Here is a 20,324-nt window from a genome sequence, read left to right as displayed (position 1 = left end):
GGTCAAAGGCAGGAAGAGGACAAAGAGGATACTGATGCCAAGGCAGCGCATTAACAGAAGTCAACAGGGGTAATAGTGAATGCTCCATGCAAACCCAAAATGGTGGTAATCCAGACATTTGTGATTACTGACCTCGAGACCCAGGCTTTCCAGGAGCATATGAGGTCATATGCCCTGATTTGCAAATTTATGGGTTTGTGGCCTACAGAAAAAGCTTTGCGTGATTGAATTAAAAAACATTGGAAACCACACATGGCGATTGAACTATATTTGGGGTCAAAAGGTTTTTTCACTGTAATGTTTGCAAACGTGGAAGGTCAGGACTGAGTTTTTTACGGGGGCCCATATTTTTTTGCCTCAGCTGGCCTATATATGAGGTTGTGGATAGAGAACTTCTCCCCAGAAAAGGATACTTTCAACAGAGTTCCAGTTTGGGTCAGGATATACTCCTTACATTTAGACTATTGGCTCCCTACAACTCTCAAGTTGATAGGTGATACACTGGGTAAATTCATTATGGTAGCAAATACGATGATGCAGAGAACACATCCTTTGCAAAGATATGTGTGGAAATGGATGTATCAGGGGCGTTACCTGAAGCATTTATACTAGAATTTTGAGATGAGAAGTGGATCCAACTAGTAGACTACGAACAAATCCCATTCTGATGTAGACATTGCCACGAACATGGGCACCTGATCAGGGAATGCCTTTTGAATAAGATGAAGGAACAAAAGAAGGAACACGAGCAAAAGGATGCATAAGGTTTTGTGTGATTGAAACCTAAGGGGTGCTCAAAACGAAGATAATAACAGAGAACCTAGGAGGCGGCACAACCACAAATAATAGTTTTGAAGTCTTGACAGAGGAGTAATAATAGGACCAGAGGAATGAGAGAAATGAAGGGTCAAAAAATGATAAAGAGGAAGAAATGCCACAATAGATAGAAGGCCAGCCAGAGAATGGAAAATCATCAGATCTGACCAAAGACCTTGAGGGAGATGCGGAAATGACCCCTAGTGAGGTTTAAATAGAGGTACTCAACCTCCATGAATTGGTGGAAAGAGAAGGGATCGACTTACATAAAATGGTTGAACAAGCTGACATTAAGGGCTAGAGGCAATCTTGGTTGAACAAATGGACCAGATCTAATATTTGTTTATGATGCGAGAGGAAGCTAGATTAAGGGGACCAAAAAGATCGCATGTGAGAATTAGTGAAATAGGGGTAAAGGCGACAGGGTTGCTCTCAGTAACAACAACAGGTCCAATGAAACGTAAAAGAGGAAGGAAAATCGAACAACATGGTGCTTCATGAGCTAGGAGCTATGTTGATTAACTCAAGTAAGATGTGAGCCTTAAGCTCGTAAACCAATCTTTGTAGTTAAATATGAATATTTTAACCTGGAATGTAAGAGGTATAAACATTCTGAGAAAGCAAAGACTACTAAAGAAAAAAGTTAAAATGGAACACCCATATATATTGTTTATGCAAGAAACTAAGTGTGATCGAGAAAAGATAATGGAAGTAAGTAGGAAATTAGGTAGAGGATACACTTTCTTAGAAGTAGAAGCACATGGAATGGCAGGGGGATTGGTAACATGGTGTAATCTCCATATCCTTAATTTGGTTAATGGAAAGGCTACAAGATCCTAGATATCATTATAATTGCAAGTTATCGAGGTTCCGGGCATAATAAAAGTCACAAATATCTACGGACCCTAAAGGGTGGAAGATAAGATCTGATTTGTAGAAGGGCTAAAGGAATTTAGGAACATAACCCGACATCTTCCCTGGATCTTAGGAGGAGACTTTAATATGATAGCAAACCTCTCGAAAAAGAAAGGAGATCAAATACACATGGAAAAATACTCTGAAGCCTTTAGAGAATTCATTAAAGAATCCAAACTAATTGATATGGAAACATCCAATGGACTCTTTACCTAGAGTAACAAACAAGGAGGTTAGTTCCATGTAGCATCAAGATTGGATAGGTTCTTAATATCCAAGGATATTTTGATGCAAGGGCCAGACATAGAGTCTAACTTGTTCCTCTATGGGAGCTCTGATCATTGGCCCGCCATACTAACAATTTCTTTGTTGGGTACACTTAAAAATCGACCGTTTCGATTTGAGGCCTTCTAAATAAATCATCCCTCGTTTATGGAAAATATCAAGACTTGGTGGAAGGACCCTCTTTTGTTAGATGGATCAAAGATATATCTTCTTCGAGCCCGATTTCATTATAGTAAAGGAATATTAAAGAAACGTAATACAGAGGTATTTGAAAATATATTTCAGGTGAAATGAGACCTAGAGTTAAGGATGTAAGTTGTCTAGAAAAAGCTAATTGAAGAAGGTTATTCAGAGGAGAGGAAAAAGGAAGGGGCATAACTTCTGACGCTTTGGGAGGAGCGATGTAGGAAGGAGTAAATTTTATGGAGTCAGAAGTCACGGGTGCAATGGCTAAAGGAAGGGTAAAAGAACACTAAGTTCTTCCATCGATCAATAGTAGAGCACAAAAACTCTAATAAGGTCCTTAGGATAACATATAAAAGAGGACAATTACAAGAATCCCTTAAGGACATTAAACAAGTCTTGGTCCAATATTTCAAATAGAATGCAGAAGAACCATGTATGGATCAGTCGACAGACATCCAAAGGATTGTAAAGAATATACCAAGATTGTTAACGGAGGAACATAACAAAAATATCAATAAACCTGTTACAATGGAGGAAGTAGCTCTCGCAGTAAATAAGCCAAAAGGTAAAGCACCAAGACTGGATGGATTCACCATATATATTTTCAAGGCATGTTAGGAGATCATTAAAAAGGATATATTTGAAGTAGTTGACGACTCTAAAAAATCAGCTACTATGTTGAAATCTCTTAATTCTATGTTAATCACACTGGTCCCAAATCAAGATAAGGCAAGTACTCCCGAAAAATTCATACCTATATCCCTATTCAATGTGATTTACAAAATCATCTTAGAGGTGGAAGCCAACCAGTTCAAAGCAGTCCTCCCTACCTTGATATTGAAGGAACAATTGGGATCTATGGAAGGCAAATAAATTATGGACAATGTGATCCTATCTCGTGAAATTGTTCACTCCCTACAAAGCCATACAAAACTAGGTATGACAATTCAATTAGATTTGTCCAAATCATTTGAAAAAGTTATTTGGGAGTATATGGAAGCAATACTCCAAGCTTTATGTTTTGATGAGAAATGGATCACATGGATGATGGCTCTAATATCTTCTCCTACCTTTTCTATTATGGTAAATGGGGCCCCGACAAAACCTTTTTTCCCTTCGAGAGGAATTCGCCAAGGAGACCCCTTGTCGCCCTTTATGTTCGTGATTATGATGGAAGGACTCAGTCAAGCAATCTTGACAGCTAAGCAAAAAGTAGATATCCATGATCTCCAGGTTCATGAAGGAGTGCAAGCAACCACCCACCAACAATTTGTGGACGATACCATGTTACATGGTACTCCCACTATAAAGGAAGCTCGATCCTTTAAGCTAATTCTCGACTCCTTCGCATTAGCTTCAGGTATGGAGATTAATCACTCAAAATCAATGATCTTCTTCTTTAATACTCATATAGCTATTCAAATGAACTTTACAACTTTTTTAGGATTCTATTGAAGGCCCGAAAATCGTTGCCTCAACAATGAGGGATAACCATCCGGTTTGGACCTTAGTTGGCAACTCCTTTTCCGTTTAGAGTAGTGGCTCCGACTGGGGATGATGGGACCAGTTTCCCAATCTATTTTTATGATTGTGCAAATGGGGTGATGTTTGAGATTTGGAATAATGCTTATCCTAAAACTAATTTAATTTAAACTAAAAATCATGTGCAGTTTATTATAATCTAAAACATTATCTAAATATAACTATACTGGGAGTAACGTGACATATGCGATTTACAATAATGTCTGAAAGCAATTGATAATAAAGATTACTCAATTGCGATGAGAAGTGAATCCATTTAATAATAATCGTTTCGTATAAAAAGTTAGCTGAAACGATTGTGAGAGATATATCGCATAAAAATCATTCATGTACTTAGCATAAAATATAGATCATCATCATATAAAAGTGCAATAATGGCAATCAACAATTCAATTTTTCATACATAAACAACTTGAAGATAAGTTATTGCTTGACCTATAAGTAAAAGGAATTAGGAGATAAAAGTACCATTAATAATACGTCCTACTCATATGCTCCAACAATATTGATCTACTTTCAAGTTACCCAACATCATCTAAGAGTACATAAGTGCGATTTCAGTAGAAGATGTTAAATCAAGTAGAAAATAAATCCTGTTCCATTAATTCCACCAGAACTTCCGCTTTGTCTTCCGCTTCCTGTTTCCATTGTTGATCGAGTTATTTTGCATCTGGAAGGAACCCTGGAATGGAATCTGCTACTAGATTGGCACCATGCAAATTCTCATTTATATTTTTTATGATAATGTTTGTTGCTGCCGCCATGTCCGCCATTGCCTTTTCTGCTTCTTTTAGCCGAGAATCCCAGCTTGCAAATAGAATTTCCTTATGTGATTCTTCTAGTTTGGGCAGGTCGGCTTTTCTCCCCTCCTCTGTATTTTGCCAGGCGATGTGATCAGAGACCTTTTTAAAGATCTCATCATATTCAAGTTGCATTTCTACGACTTGAATTTTCAGTTTATCACTTGTTTCGCAATAATATTTCCAGTGTGAAATCTTCAGACACAACAATTCTTTCTGATGTGTCAACTGGGAATTAAGTGCGAGTGCTTTGGTGATAAATTGATCAAGTTTGGATTGTCTTTATGAAGATCAATTATCTCCTACACCTATGCTTCCTTCTCGGCTAAGCTGATTTGATGTTCTATTTGCATCTTTTCAAATTCCTGTAGAATCTTAGCCAACTGTATCCCTGCCTGCTGATCGGATTTAACTTGCTGTAACTGCTGCTCGAGCGATGTTATTTTGTTTTCCTTGTCTCTAAGCAACGTTTGGATTTCTGTTGCTTTATCTATGGTCGCTGTAGCATAAGCACCTGCAAACTACGAGAGTCTAGTTAAGTTGGCAGATGGATCAACTGGCGAGTCCTTCCATAGAACATCCATTAGTTCATTTTCGGGGGTAGTAGCAGCTATAGAGTCCAATTTTCTTTTCTTTCTTTGCCTTTTCACCACGGCCTTATGTTGTGGGCTATAGAATACATCTAGAGGGGTATTTCTTCAATTTTCAAAATTATCTCAGAGGTGGGGGTGACAGGGGTATGCCCTACTTCTGGTTCATTTGCAGTTTCTTCCACTGTAATTTCCAGAGCTGTCTAGTGTTGTAGCGTTTGTAGCTCTGGCACCTATTCCTCTATATTAATACTTTTATTAAAATTATCCCACTCTTCCTCTAAATCAATTACCGTGGGTTTTATTGGTTGTGCAGAGGTAGTAGGGATTTCAACTTGCTTGCTAGCTGAAGCTTGTTCAGCTATCTTTAGTGTGGATTGGGTCGTATCCTCGATGCTCCTGCTTTTTCCATTATGTGATGAATGTCATGATTATCTGATAGATTTTCTTGAGACTCTGCTCTAGAATCGGATTTGGAGTCACCCTCTATAGTCACGCTGGGAGTAGGCTCCCTTATTGGTTAAATTAACAATTGGTCCAATGGGACCGTTGCGAGCCTTCTTTCTTTGTAACTGTAAAACTTTTCCAGGTCTTCATGGTCAAAAAGTAGTTGGGCCATATGTTTCACCTCTGAAAAGGTGTTTTTCTGCAAAAATATATCATCAAAAGCATCCTCCTCATTGGTGAATACTTTTATTTTCACCATGGTGGTGAAATTCTTGACTGTTCCAAATGGGTCATACTGTCATCCAGGGAATTTGGGTAATTGCAGAGATAGCATGTTCTCTGCTTCTTTGAGCGCGTGTCCCAGGTCGTGTAGTGCAAATGCTTCGCACTATACAGGGAATGCAGGCCAAATGGCCTTCTTTGACTCTTTCAATGTATGGCTCATTCCTCCCTCAGTAGCTATCTGGTAGGCTATTTCCCTAGCCATCAATTTATCTGGAACATAATATGGGAGGATGTGGGGGGAGGTGATGCTGCCAAAAACTCTGATATATGTAAATGTCTCCTCCCCAAACCATCTGGCCACTGGGAGGATGTCAACTTCAGCTTCTTGGGAAAATCTGGGGGTGTCTCGATTATACAGCCGCTTATAAATAGGGAGCATAACTCCATGGCAAATCTTGAAAAAATGTGGTTGAAAATTGGATTCCCACATGACCTTGTGGTAGACGTGAATGGGAAGTGGATTTTGAACAGTCCATTTCCATCCCATGATGGGGAACTTTGAACTAAAACAAATAGCATCCATAACATAGGTGCTCATAAAAAATGGAGGGTAAACCCTCGAAGCAATGCTTCTTCTCCTTCTATACTCGATAATTGTTTTTGCTAAATTATCTGACAGGATTTGGGCCCAATTCATAGTAGTTGTGTTAACAAATGCTTCAATTAATGGCAACCAATCCGGGGAGAACTTGGTACTATCAGGTCTACCAAACAGTCAACATAACATAGCCACAACAAAACTATAAGGGGGACAAATAGATGCAGTAGTGTACATACCATTTTTGTCTTTCTTGATATTTTCTTCATTATTCGACTAGGCACGGGTGCAATCCACTGGGTCGTTGTTCTCTTTAACAAACTTTTCCACGAATTTCCTGTTGTAGATGACCTGTGGCTCTGGTAGGTGGTACATAAGCCATAAATTGTCCGGGGTGAAAGATCTGATGGCCCCTTGGCTTCTCGTCCTGAATTGTCTATCTGAAATATCTGCTTCATCGATAACCCATTTTACCATATCGGTATAAGGGATTATCTTCGGCTAAGCAGCTATGCGGTGTAAAAACGAGCAAGTCGTCTCTAGCATGGAAGCGTCTGAGGAATCTCGACCATCAACTGTAATATTTGTTTCCATAATCCTCGCTGTTCTTCCTCCAGTATGTTGTACATAGTCTCCCATGTAGAGGTTCCTCCCTCTTTACTGCATGTGGTGTCTGTGAACAGGGGAGTCATCTCTGTCTTCTCAGAGGCTACAACCTTGCCTTTCTTCCCCATTCTTCTCAACGCTCTGCTCTGTGGGTTTTTTCCTGAAATGAAGAACAAAAGCTATCGGATACTCAAAGATGAACGTAAAAATGAAATAATGCAGATAGCTTGTAAAGGTGGTAAAAGAAGCATTATTTGAACGCACGTAACAAGATATCGTATCAAGCTAAATGGCTTTTCATACATAAATGCAGTTATTTCCCACTAATGCCCACTAATGATTCATTATCCCTTAGCTTTATTGCTCATAAATGTTTGCGTCGAAAAATGGGATGAAATTTTTTTAGGGTAGCGAGCCATTATATTGCGATGATAGTGATTGTGTGATTTGCGAAGCAATATCGCAGATCACAATATCGCAAGGTGTGCCTTTCAACATTCTTACCTCCTGCTGTGTGTCTGCGAGATGCGAGTTGTCCATTAGTTGTTTCACGTATGGTTACTTACTGGGCTCATCTTAGGCAATAGACTTGATGGACTTGAAATATTTGCTTTTAATACTCTACAGTGTGGGTCCGGGCGCAAATCACATATCACAATATCGGCTTATGGTAGGTGCAAAGTGTTTGCTTGAATACCCGAAATGCAATGCGATAAAAGCCAAAGCGCCATCGTGATTTCGCAACTCGCAAACTTTGCTATATCATATTTAAGAGAAAGCTCTTTATGGGTCATGTTATGTGATGCGAGTCTTAAGCCTAAAAAGTTTAAGGAATTCCATTTTTCGTCGGATTTTATGATAATTTAGACCATGGAGCCCTTATCTTAAACGCTTTGCTTGACTTTGAAGGTTCTTTAGAAAGTTCCTTTAGTGGATTTTTTAGACGTGCTATATATGAAAATGTGAGTTTTTAGTAGTTCCCAAAAAGGTCTTGATTATTATTTTGCTTTATTCAAAAAAAAAATGACTAAATGCTAAGTTATATTTTTTGAATAAAATTTTTAAAGGGTCCCCATTTAATTAATGTAACATTAACTACTATTATTACTAAATGGGGGTTGTTGAATACCACAACAGATTCCAAAGGAAGAACCTCCCTTCCAAATACTTGGGCATCCCATTAACAACTCAAACATGGAAGAAAGCCAATTGGGAGAATGTGATATCAAATTTGGAAAATCGAGTCAAGAGATGGACGGTAAGAGCCCTGAACCTAGCTAGTTGCTTGATATTGACCAAAGCAATGTTTCATGCAATTCCAGAGTATATGGTGTTCGTTCTCCTATCCCCAAAAGGGGTCATATAGAAGATTAGGGAGATTCAAAGGAACTTTCTCTGGAGGAGAGCAAATGACAAAAGGAAATAGGCACTGGTCTCATGGAACACATTATGTAAACCAAAATCTGAAGGGGGTCTAGGCCTGCAGGATATAGAAATAAAAAACTGATTGAATGGGGCAAAAATATGGTGGAGATAGCTAAAGGAAGGGGTTATGTCATGGGCCCAGCTATGCAGAGATAAATATGCTCCACAATGCTTAGAAAAGGATCTGGTCTGCTTAGCAGGAGCTAGATAGGGATCAACGATATTGAACTTGAACTAGAAAAATAGGGAAGTGATACAAAACCACTTTTTTTGGGAGATCAGGAATGACAAGTCAACCCTCTTTTGGGACAACACTTTGCAACAGTTATCGAAATTAAACAAGGAGGAATGGTGAGATATCAAAACATATACTGAAAATAAGGGACTCAAGGAGGTTCATCAATACTTGGAACATGGGTAGGTAATAATAAATGTAGGAAATGGAATCTCAATATCCTTCAAGGGACAAATCCCCACACCCATGAGGTGCAATGGATTACAGAAGAATTAGGTGGTAGGAAGAATTTGTTAAGTGACGATTATGACCAATTAAGATGGGGGAAGAAGAAAAGAGGAGGATTTAACCTCCAGGAAGTGAAAGCATATCTAAGGGGTGGGCAACAAGAAGAGAAAGACCCAATATGGGGAAAAATATGGGTTGCCCCTCATTGGCCAAAAATTAAGACCTTTCTATGGGTAGTCTTGCATAATTTTTTTTTAACTTAGGATAACCTTATAAAGAGAAGTAACAGTGGAACCTCATGGTGTTGTCTATGTGAAAACGCTGAGGAAACCAAAATCATATGTTAAATACCTGCAGTTATACAACAAAATTATGGGACTAGATGGAGTACATTTATAGGCAGTCAGATCGATTTAGAAGCAACATACAAGAGACAATAAAGAAATGGCAGATGCAACATGCGAAGAATGAGACAGTGAATCTTACTTGGTGTCTGGTGTTGGGTTTCAGTATTTGGGCGGTTTGGAAGGAGTGGAACAAGAGAATATTTCCATAGAAGAAGCTCCTGACCAGTCGTTTGATAGAGGAAATTCAAAGGCAATTGAGGGAGACGATAAATAGCATAGGGCCATGCATTTCAAATGACACACCATCCCCTCAGGACCTCAGAATTCTAAAAATGTTGGATTTGGAACATCTGGATACACATGTGCAAAGGGCCAAAGATTATAAATTTCAGCTAGGCCCGACGCAATGGATACCTTCACATCAAGGCTTCCTGAAACTCAATTTTGGTGGGGCATCGAAAGATATCCCGAGGAGAGCAGGGGTAGGGGGGTTTTACGAGATTGGAAAGGCCGAATATGCAGAGTTTTCTACATGAATTTGGGTCTGGCATCCAACAACGTGACAAAATTTCAGGCCTTGGAGCAGGGCCTAGAAATCTTGATCCGAGAAGGAAATGTAAATTTTATCATTGAAGGAGATTCAATGTTGGAAATACAAGAAACAGGAAGGCTGCAATGTGGCACAAAGGCGGACAAGGTAACTAGGAATTGGCACTTGTCGCAATTGATACAATGAATACACGCTGCCTTGGGAATTTTATTGTGGTGGAGTTTATCCAAGTGCGAAGGTATGCCAATGCATTGGTAGAAAAGTTAGCGAAAAAATGGGAGATAAGCAATCAAATGGTGGTTTACGTTAAGTGGGAGGTTCTCCATGAAGGCCAGGTCAAGAGAGATTGCCATGAGTTGGCAGGGCGAGACAACTCCATGACACAACATAATGAAAGCGGAGTGGAAGGGGTCTCGAGCCCCAACGCAGGCCCACATACCCAGTAATTGAATTGATGATGGAACGACAAGGTCTAGTTAACCTAATGGTACTGATGGACAAGTGGAATCACGACATGAACAAGATGAAAACCAAAGTCGAGGTAAGCCGAAAAGCCTCCCGCAAGGCTAACCTCGTAGAACAGATCTTTAATGATCAGGAGATGTGAGGGAGAAGGGTTGGTACGTCCGCATCAGAGATGGAGTACAAGAGCAAGCTGAAGGGTATTATTAATTGGTATAGGCTAAGGAAATGGATGGTAGGAGCAATGATCGACCACACACACACACACGAGATGGATAATCTTTCTTCAACGAATTTGAGTGGGAAAAAATATCGAGGTAAGGTGCCATTAAGTATGGAGATATAAGATGGAAAGTCCAATTGGCTTTAAATGGACCTCTGGAGGATTATCATGATATCATTTGCATGCTATTAGAGTGGATTTCTAGAGAGGAAGTGCTGAGGGGATCTGCTAAGATAGAGGGCGAGGATGTTGTAAGAAATATGGTGAAGGGGAAGCAGGCAAGGGTTGGACAGTGTAGGAGACCTAGAGGGAGTGCTTAGGGACAAAGCTTCGGCAAGCACTCGCGACTGGAAATAGCGACAAGGAATGCAATGAATTCTTACCACACAACTATTCCACAAGAGGGTAAAGACATTATGGAAGAATGGGAAAACGAGGTGTGAAGACTAAGAAGAGAGACTTCTGACCTCAAAGTAAAGGAGGAGTTGAACTGGGTTATTAACATAAGGGAAACGTTCACTAGGTCGACAATGTAACAAAAGACCGTGGAAACAACTTGGCATGTAAAAATAATGATGGACAAGCTCCAAGCAGAGGCTACGGTGGAATGAGAGCAAGAGCAATAGGAAACTCAGGAACGAGGTCAAGGAAATAAAACAACGGCTAAGAAAAATAAAGTTGGTGATGAAAGAATTGATGAACATAGAAAATATGTAGGCAGAACATATAGACTCACTGAATAAAATTTTCCTAATTTACCTGAAGTATATCCATAATGTGGATATCACACGGGGACTGTCAAAGGGGAGTCTGCACAACTGCGAAAGTATAAGGTTCGAGAGGTCTCCGCCCCACGTCAATCGTTCCTATGACCCTTGCAAAGCCTTCTACAACTAATCTAGAGGCAGGCCGAGTGGCAGCAATAACTCTAGAGACTTCAGGTCAGGTTATGGGAACTCCTGCTATTGGTTTTTTCTTTTGTTTATGGCTAATAATAGCACTATAGTTATGGGCCAATAGAGGCAGTATAATAGTTTTTTGTACTAGATAAGTATGTTAATTACAAATCAGGAAATAAATCAAATGGACAGACCTAGAAGCGGTTATATTACAAGTAGTTTGATGTATAGTCTAGTCAAGTACTGTTGAATTCAGAAAACTCTGTTGATATTATTGCATAGAAAGACATATTAATACAATCTTTTTTTGTAGCTAGTCTAGTTTCCAGTTTGGCTGACCAACCATTTTGTATACGGACTTTGTTTATTTGGTAATATAAATTCAGTGTCCTACAAAAAAAGAAGAAGATTGAAAGTGGTCCATCAAGTGCATAAATGAAGGTGGAGGTAAGGGGTCTACAAAATGTTTCAATAATATGCACTTCATTCAATATCAATTGGGAATAAAAGATATCCATGAAATGCATAAATGAAGGTGGAATAACGAGCTTATAAAAGTTTCAATAATGTGCATACATTGTTGAACATTTTTTTCATTCATTATTACTTGTGAACAAAAGAGACCCATGAAGTATATGAATTAAGGATGGAGATAAGGAGATTACAAAATACTTATAAAAATATCTTAATGTTATTATAAATTTAAAAGGAAAAGTAAAATAATTATTAAATTTGATTAATAGTGAATGTGTAGTTTTGAAAAATAAATGTAAATAAAAAAGAGAAGAGAACACAAATAATTAAAAGACAATTTCTCAAAGTGCACTCACAAATACATAAAGATAAAAACAAAAGAAGAAGAAGAAGATAGTGGAGGATAAATAAAGACTCCCACAAACAATAATAAAAACAAGATGAAATTAAAACTCTATTAACCCATTTCCCTTCCACACTCCCTTCCACCTTATTTGATCATTCCCTTCCCCAAAGCATTAAAATATGAATTAATTAAAAAAAAAATCACCCATCCTCGCAATTCAACTCCTTTTTATCCCTTCCTTCCTCCATGCTCTTTCTTTAAAAAATATTAAACCAAAAAGACAATGAAAAATGGCCATTTGATGAATAGGGGGTTGGTCCAGGGTAGGAAGGGGTGAGGATTCACCTCCTTTTTGTCTTGTCCTTCCTCCATGCTCTTTCCTTAAAAAATATTAAAGCCAATGGTTCTTAGCTCTAGTGGTTGGGATTGTGGCTTGCCAGCCCATACACCCAGGTTCAAGTCTCTGAGTGAATACTCTATGATTAGGCTCAAGGAGTAGGTGGCCAAATTAAAAAATAAAATTATGAAATATAATTTAGTAATATCAATCATTCTAATTTTTTTTGTTTGTTTGTCAAGTGACCCAAGTTCATCAAAGATTACAACAGGCTTGATTTGTGGCTTGAGAAATCGCGACCCAAGGGCATCTAAGTCATCAAAATGTCGTCAAAATCACTTGGGGATCACACCCGACCTCGACCACACCAGCCCTTAACATGACTAGATTTACACCAGGCTTGACTTGTGGCTTGAGAAATCGCGACCCAAGGGCATCTAAGTCGTCAAAATCACCTGGGGATCAGACCCGGCCTGGGCCACACCAGCCCTTAACATGATTGGATTTTTGCTTGAAAATTTTTGAACTCTTGACCTTCAAATCATAGAATGACTTAATAGTACACCCGATCACCCTCTATTCTACACCTCTTAGACATCAATCATCATATATATATATATATATATATATATATATTATATATATATATATATATATATATATATATATATATATATATATGATGATGATGATGATGATGATGATGGTTAACGCCCGCTAAGACCAAACATTTGTCTATCGGACCTAAAAAAACAAATTATTTATTTTGATTTAAGATTTTATTCCTATGCTCAAAAAGCTTGGAGAGAAGCCTCCCGAGCTCACTATAATTTTGACATTGTAAAAGGCTAGGAAGGTCAGTATTGTAACAAAGATTGTGAAACTGAGATCTAATGTGGTTGTACGTGGGGCACTCTAAGAGGAAATGATTTTCATCCTCGATGTTCCTATTCTCACATATATGGCAGATCCTTTCCATCGATGGAATTTTAGGAACTGCCCAACGACCTATTTCACTATGGAGCTCATGAGAATTCGTTCTAATCTTTGCTATATTAATTTTCTTCTTTGAGCTAGTTAAAATAGAAAGATACTTTTGATCTTCTAGGGTGGGGTTGATGACCTTCTTATAATAACTTAATTTTCTTTTAGCTGCTAAATCTTTCTCACACCACATTTTTTCTTTGAACTTAGAAGTAACAATATCTTTAATGTTATTTATGTTTTGCAATGCATCATTCTCGTTGATCTCCCAATAGTTTAACCACGCCCTTATGTCTTTATGCCACCCCTAATTGAGCCTTAGGTGGTTTTGGCTGGAATTTAAAGCTAGCTTAGGAAGTCTATGATCGTCTATGTTATTGAGTTTGTGCTTGTACAACAGAAACCTAATCATAGCTAGGCTCTCAATAGGGGAAATACTTGCTTCTATAAGGAGAAATGATAGGGTTATTACTTTTAATTTTCAGGTTATAAGTTATAAAAAGCTTCTGGATTTGCTCAATCTTTCTCCATGATTCTCTGGAGATGCTGCAACCCCAAACCTCACAGCCATATAAGATAACAGGAGTGACTAAAGTTTCAAAGAGGAACTTCTTTTTATCCCACATCACAAGGTTTGCTATTTTACAATTATTTTCAAGACCAAAATAAGCTTTCCACCCCCCATTAATCCTTTTCTCAATGCTATGGTTCCAGTTGAGCTTGTGATGAATATCAATTCCTAGGTACTTGTAAGAATACACTTCCTCCAAGTTATTATTGTCATACATAAAATTAGCGTAAGTGTCCTTCTTGGATTTGATAATCATAACTTTTTTTTTTGTCAGTGTTAACAATCATACCCATGGTAGAGCAGAAATCCTTAAGAAGCCTGAGTTGCTTATCAAGATCAGATGGGCACCTTGCCAAAAGAACAATATCGTCAGCATAGAGAAGAAGGATGACAACTATCCCAGCTAAGATCGTGCCATCACATCCTGCTTCCTCTAAATAGCCTTCGAGCTTATCGATGTAAATGCCAAATAGGGTAGGGTAGAGGGGGAAACCTTGTTTAACTATGATGTTACACTTAATATCTTTCGACCACCCCTCATTGCTCTGTAGCTTGGCAATTACATTCTCGTATAACCTTATAGCGGTAGCTCGCAACTCGAGAGGAACCTTTAGCTCTTCTAATCTATTCCAAAGGTTGTATCTAGGATGTATCGAAAGCCTTTCTAAAGTCCACAAAGCAACAAAATAAATTGGATTTATCATTACGACATTCCTCCGCAATGATCCTCAGCGTAACGAGGTGGTCTATTGTTGAGTGATGCCTTTTGAAACCTGCTTGGCCTTTAGCCTGCTTACCTTCACTTTCAAGCCATATTCTTAACTTCTTTTCCAAAATACTACCATATAACTTGGCTAAGAGAGGGCTTATCATAATTGCCCGATAATTAGAGGGGTTATTTGTATCCCCACTTTTAAAAATAGGGATAATGAGGCTCTCAGTCCAAGGTTTAGGGAACCCTTGCTTGACTGCTTGATTGAAAAGCTTGTGGATGTGGGGGATGAGGACAGGACCTCCAATTTTTAAGATTTCTGCCTGGTAACCTTCAATGTCCTTAGCTTTCCCATTAGCGAGGCGATTAACCCCAAACTTAATATCTTCTAAAAAGGAAACTTCTTTCGTTGTGAGCAGGGTTTCCAAATTATCCATGACATTTGGAGATTCATAAAGCTTTTTAAGATAGGAATTCCAATTGTGAAGAGCAATTTTATTATTATCTTTAGTCTTCCTAGTCAGAATCTGCCTCCAAAATTTCTTAGGAGCTACCTTAGAGAGGTGTAAGAGATTCTCCTATCTTTGACGAATGTACTGCCTCTTTTTCCTTTTAGTTAGGGCTTTATATATTTTTATCTTGTCCATTTTAAGAGATTCATCAACAGCTTCCTTAATTGCTCTCCTCTCACTTTTACAATCTTTGTCATACCATGGATTGGTTTTGCTATTTCTTATATTATTTTGAAACTTCAATTGAGAACTTGTTAATAGAATATGAGAGGGTTGTAGTAAAATTATGATAACGGTCTTCTATGTTGTCTATACTAGATAAAGGAAGCAAATTAGTTTTTAATTCATTTAGAAAAAAGATCATTTTTATTTCTATCAAATATTAAGTTCTTTTCGCTATAAGTATTTTTTTCTGTGGGAACTCTATGCATGACAAAATTAAGAGTTATAAGTAAAGGCCTAGAGTCAGGTTTGTGGTCATTTAAGATGTCAAAATTTATTATTTCGTTGTATAATGGGAGATCGGAAATAACGTAGTCCACCACGCTGCTACCAAGTCCATGGATGCAGGTCATCTTGCTGGAATTGGGCCACTTCTTTAGACCGCTACAAATTATGAGATCCTGAGCACTACAGAGCTTGACTAGCTCCGACCCAAACAAATTTTCCCCGAGGTCTTTAGAGCTTCTTTTGTACCTACTAGCCAGAGTAGGGTCTTCGTCTAACCAAACAGGATTAGGGTTGGAATGATTGCTTAGAATAATAGATTGGTTCTTTGAAGTTCAAGCATTAAAGTCACCTATTAAAAGGATATTACCGTCATTCCTTAGGCTAGAAATAATTCTCTAAACCATTGTAAGGGTTAGTTTTATCTAGATTCTTCTTCTTATATAAGTTAGAATTGATGGGGGGAATAACATATTGCTATGTAGGATTTTTTATTATTAATGTCTCTGATCTCTATCCAACTATATTGGTTGTGAGGGTCGTTTTTATAAATCCTAGCATGGGGGGAGATGTTCTTCTTAATGTAACAAGCTATTCCCCCAATGCCTCTATGGGAGGATCGCTTGTTCCAAGTAGACCATAGCGTAAAGCCATCTATGTTAGGGACTTTAGATTCTTCGTGCTCCCAAGTTTTAACAAGCAAAATAATATCAACATCATTTGAAATCCAACTTAGCTTGGGGCCTTTGTTCCATGGGAAGCCCCGATAGTTCCAAGAAAGGATTCAGAGCATGTTTAATTGCTATTGATTACTATCTTTTTGGTTTCTATCTTGAATAAAGGCTTTTCTATTTCTGATTATTGCCCATTTTCTTTCCTTTCTAGCTACTTTTACCTTTTGAACCTCCTTTCTTAATTCTGCTTGATCTTTTGGAATGAGATCTTCATTTATGAATATTCCCGTTCCTTTTAGACGTGAGGTTTTACTAAGTATGTTGTACTTATGATAAGTGGAACTCACCTTTATGCGGATTAGTCTTCCTTTATTCTCGATTAATTTCCCCAACCTTGTTGCTTCTGTGAGACACACTGTTTCAATTTGTAATCTATTATGTAATTCTGTCTAGGCTAAGGCTAAAGTATCCTCATCTACTTCCTCTTTTAAACCGAAGATTATAAGATTCAAGGCCCTTTTGTTACGTTCGTGGTCTAATTCTATTAATTTTTTCATTTCATCTTTAATTGGTTTGGTATCTAACTTATCTACCACATTATTTAGGGTGAGGCAGCTATTAACTTTTTCTTCTAGTTCTTTAATCATGTCTTTCATTTTAAGACTCTCTAAAGTATCAACATCTCCTTGCTGGGATGGTTGGTTAGTATCTTGGTTTTGTTTTTCTATAACCTGCAATCTAGTCTCCATTGCCTCCATTTTATTCTCCAGTAGTTCTATTTTAGTTTCTATTTGTTTTTGGATAGTGTCTTCAAGAGATGAAAATTTATTTTCCAGCAAGGCTTCTAACTCTTTTTGTAGCTTGGCTTCTCTTTCTTCTCTATGTTTCTCTAAAGACTCTATATACTCATAAAAGCCTTGTAGAGTAACTGTGCTAGGTCTGCCCTTGGTAATATTTGGTAACTGTGGTGAAATATTCATACTTGAAATTATATGAGCAAATATGTATTAGAAAAAGAAAAAGATAAGGAATGTGTGCACCTGATATTAGCAAACCTGACTGTAGATCGCCCGTGCCCACCCCACCCCGCAGACCGAAGAATATATAGAGTACGTTTTTAACTCTTTCACTGAGCCTCATAACTCTTTCACCGAAGAATGTATGCGAAGAATATATAAAGTACGTGTTTAACTTTTTCACCGAGCCTCAGAACTCTTTCACCGAAGTATATATAGAGTACGTGTTTAACTCTTTCACCAAAGAATATATAGAGTATGTTTTTAACTTTTTCACCGAGCCTTGAAACTCTTTCACTGAAAAATATATGCGAAGAATATATAGAGTACTCTTTGTATAGAGTAATTTAACACTCTTCAATTATATATATATATAAAATTGAATATATATATATATATATATATATATATATATATATATATTCATATTCAATTATAAGATAATTATATTTAAATTTTAAGCTTTGAAATATTAGTAATTATAATGCCTAATATAAATTATTATTATATATATATTTTAAATAAATTGTTTATACTTTTATTAATATAAATAAAATTACAAATAGATCAATTTATTATTTTTATTATTATTTTCACTATTTTCTATTTTTAAATGTAAAATTTCTTCGATGCATTTCATTTAATTAACCGCTTCAACATCTTGAATGGCTTTTAATTAATCACTTCAGCATCTTTAATGACATTTTTTTTACAAAGTATTTTAATTTATGTTCCAAACAAATTAAAAATTTAGTTAACATATAAAAATATGAAATATTTTGGTTAAGAAACATTGAATGTTATGTAAAACAAAGTGAGAAACTCATGATGAGGCCTCCCTCATGTCCAAATGAAAAGAATTATGTAATTAATTGTTTTTAAAATAAAAATAATATATATATATATATATAATTAATTAGTTAATTTAATATTTGTATATCCATTCTATTCGCATTTATTAAATTCTATCAAACCATGTGTTTGGTTATCTAACCTAACTTCTTTATTCATTAATAATTTAAAAACAAAATAGGAAGCGTATTATGGGGACCACAAAGTCTGAGTATGATGTATTATTTATTTTTTTATTTTTTTAAATCTTACCAAACTTTGTGCTTGATTATCTGACCTAACCCCTCCTGTATAACTAGTTTAAAAACAAAATAAGAAACGGTTCCCAGACATAGTAAACATGATGAAAAAAATTTGTTTGGGGATTCGAAAATTTGACGCAGAAAAATACAAAGTTAGGTCAATCTTGCTGGCAGAAAATATGCAGCGCAGACCACGTAAAGGGCAGCAAGAAAACACGTTTCAGTAACATCCGCTGAGCGGCGACCAAAAAAAAGTCTCACATATAGTCACAATCCAAACTTTATTTTTAAGTATTGATTTAATAAAAAAATTGATTGATTATAAGACCCTAGCTGTAAATTTCTACGTCTCGGTACCTGAGCTCTACAATCACGCAACGCTTAAATATCTTAATTAACAATCAATATATTGTAATTTGATTCTAAATTTAATTAGAAATATATTAAAAAATTTAAATTCTATTTTTATAAAAGAGAATTAACCATAAAATTTGGATTCTCTCACTTAAAAACCACCTAAATCATCAATTAATAAAAATAAAAAATTAAACAAATACACAAAAATGAAATTCAGTGAAATGATACCAAATGTAAAATCTAAACATAAACATATCGGATCAAACATCAAATACTCTTACATCAAAATATAACATAAATAAGCATTCTCATATGTCTGTCTCTATACATAAAATGCTTCATGAATCTACATAAAATTGCTCCTTGTATCTCATAAGATTGAGCAACACGTTTATCTAAAATTGAGCAACACTTTTATCTCATGGCAGAAGAAGGGCCCATCAGAGACATAAAATTGAACAACACATTTATCTACATAAGATCCTGAGCTGTAAATTTCAACGTCTCCCCCACGTAGTGCTAGTCGTTGCAAATCGCCTTCGGGCCCATTGCTCCAACTCAATCATTGATGTTGCGGCAACTCACTTACGACAACTCAATGACTCACGGTTGAGACTCATTCACAACCAATGCTCTGAGTAAAAGACAGACGAAGAGACACAGCAAGGCCAAGAGTCAAAGCAAGCTTGTGACAGAAAGCCCTACTCTAAAATTGGTATCAGAGCCAGTAACATCTGGTTCAAGAGGTTGGTATTCTAAAAAATTACTCATATTGGAAATGGATTGATTTTGGAAGTCTGTTTCTTTCTGAGAATTAGAAGACAGAGAGTCATCCGCAGAAGAGAACCCTCTTAGGGACATGTTTGCATCAAGTTCTAATCGAGTCTTAAATCAAGCAGAACTTGAATATGAGGAAACCCAGCCTTCTGCACGTTGGCAATTACCTGCTATTTCTGCCTCTGAAGTTTATAAAGCCACTACTAGAATTAGTATTAAGGAATCTATAAGTCAGGTCTAGGAAAACTCTGACAATATCCAGTCTATTCCCTTATTGGATCCAAAAGCCCTACAGGTCGAGGCTAAGAGATTGAAAACAAAATATCTTCATTTGGGATGCATCAGAATAGGGATTAACCCTTTAACTCATCAAGGGTTAAATATTTTTGTGTTGGCCACAGTCCGTGATCTTACCCACAATAAGTATACTGATTACCTGATCGGAGGTATAGTTGCCCCTCTATTACATGGCCCCTTTTACTTTGACTCTTACCCAAACTTTTTAGTTTATGTCTTCGATGAAACCATTGATCAAATTTTGCAATTGCAAATCCAAATCACAGGGTTTGATATGCATCAAAAGAGACATAACATAGCCATACAGTCAAGGGGATGTTTCAGGCATACTAATACCTTATGGCCAG

This window comes from Pinus tabuliformis, chromosome 6, assembly GCF_031772625.1.
Source record: "Pinus tabuliformis cultivar Carrire ecotype Pingquan chromosome 6, CPIR1, whole genome shotgun sequence".
Taxonomy (NCBI): domain Eukaryota; kingdom Viridiplantae; phylum Streptophyta; class Pinopsida; order Pinales; family Pinaceae; genus Pinus; species Pinus tabuliformis.
This window is presented reverse-complemented; position numbering follows the sequence as displayed.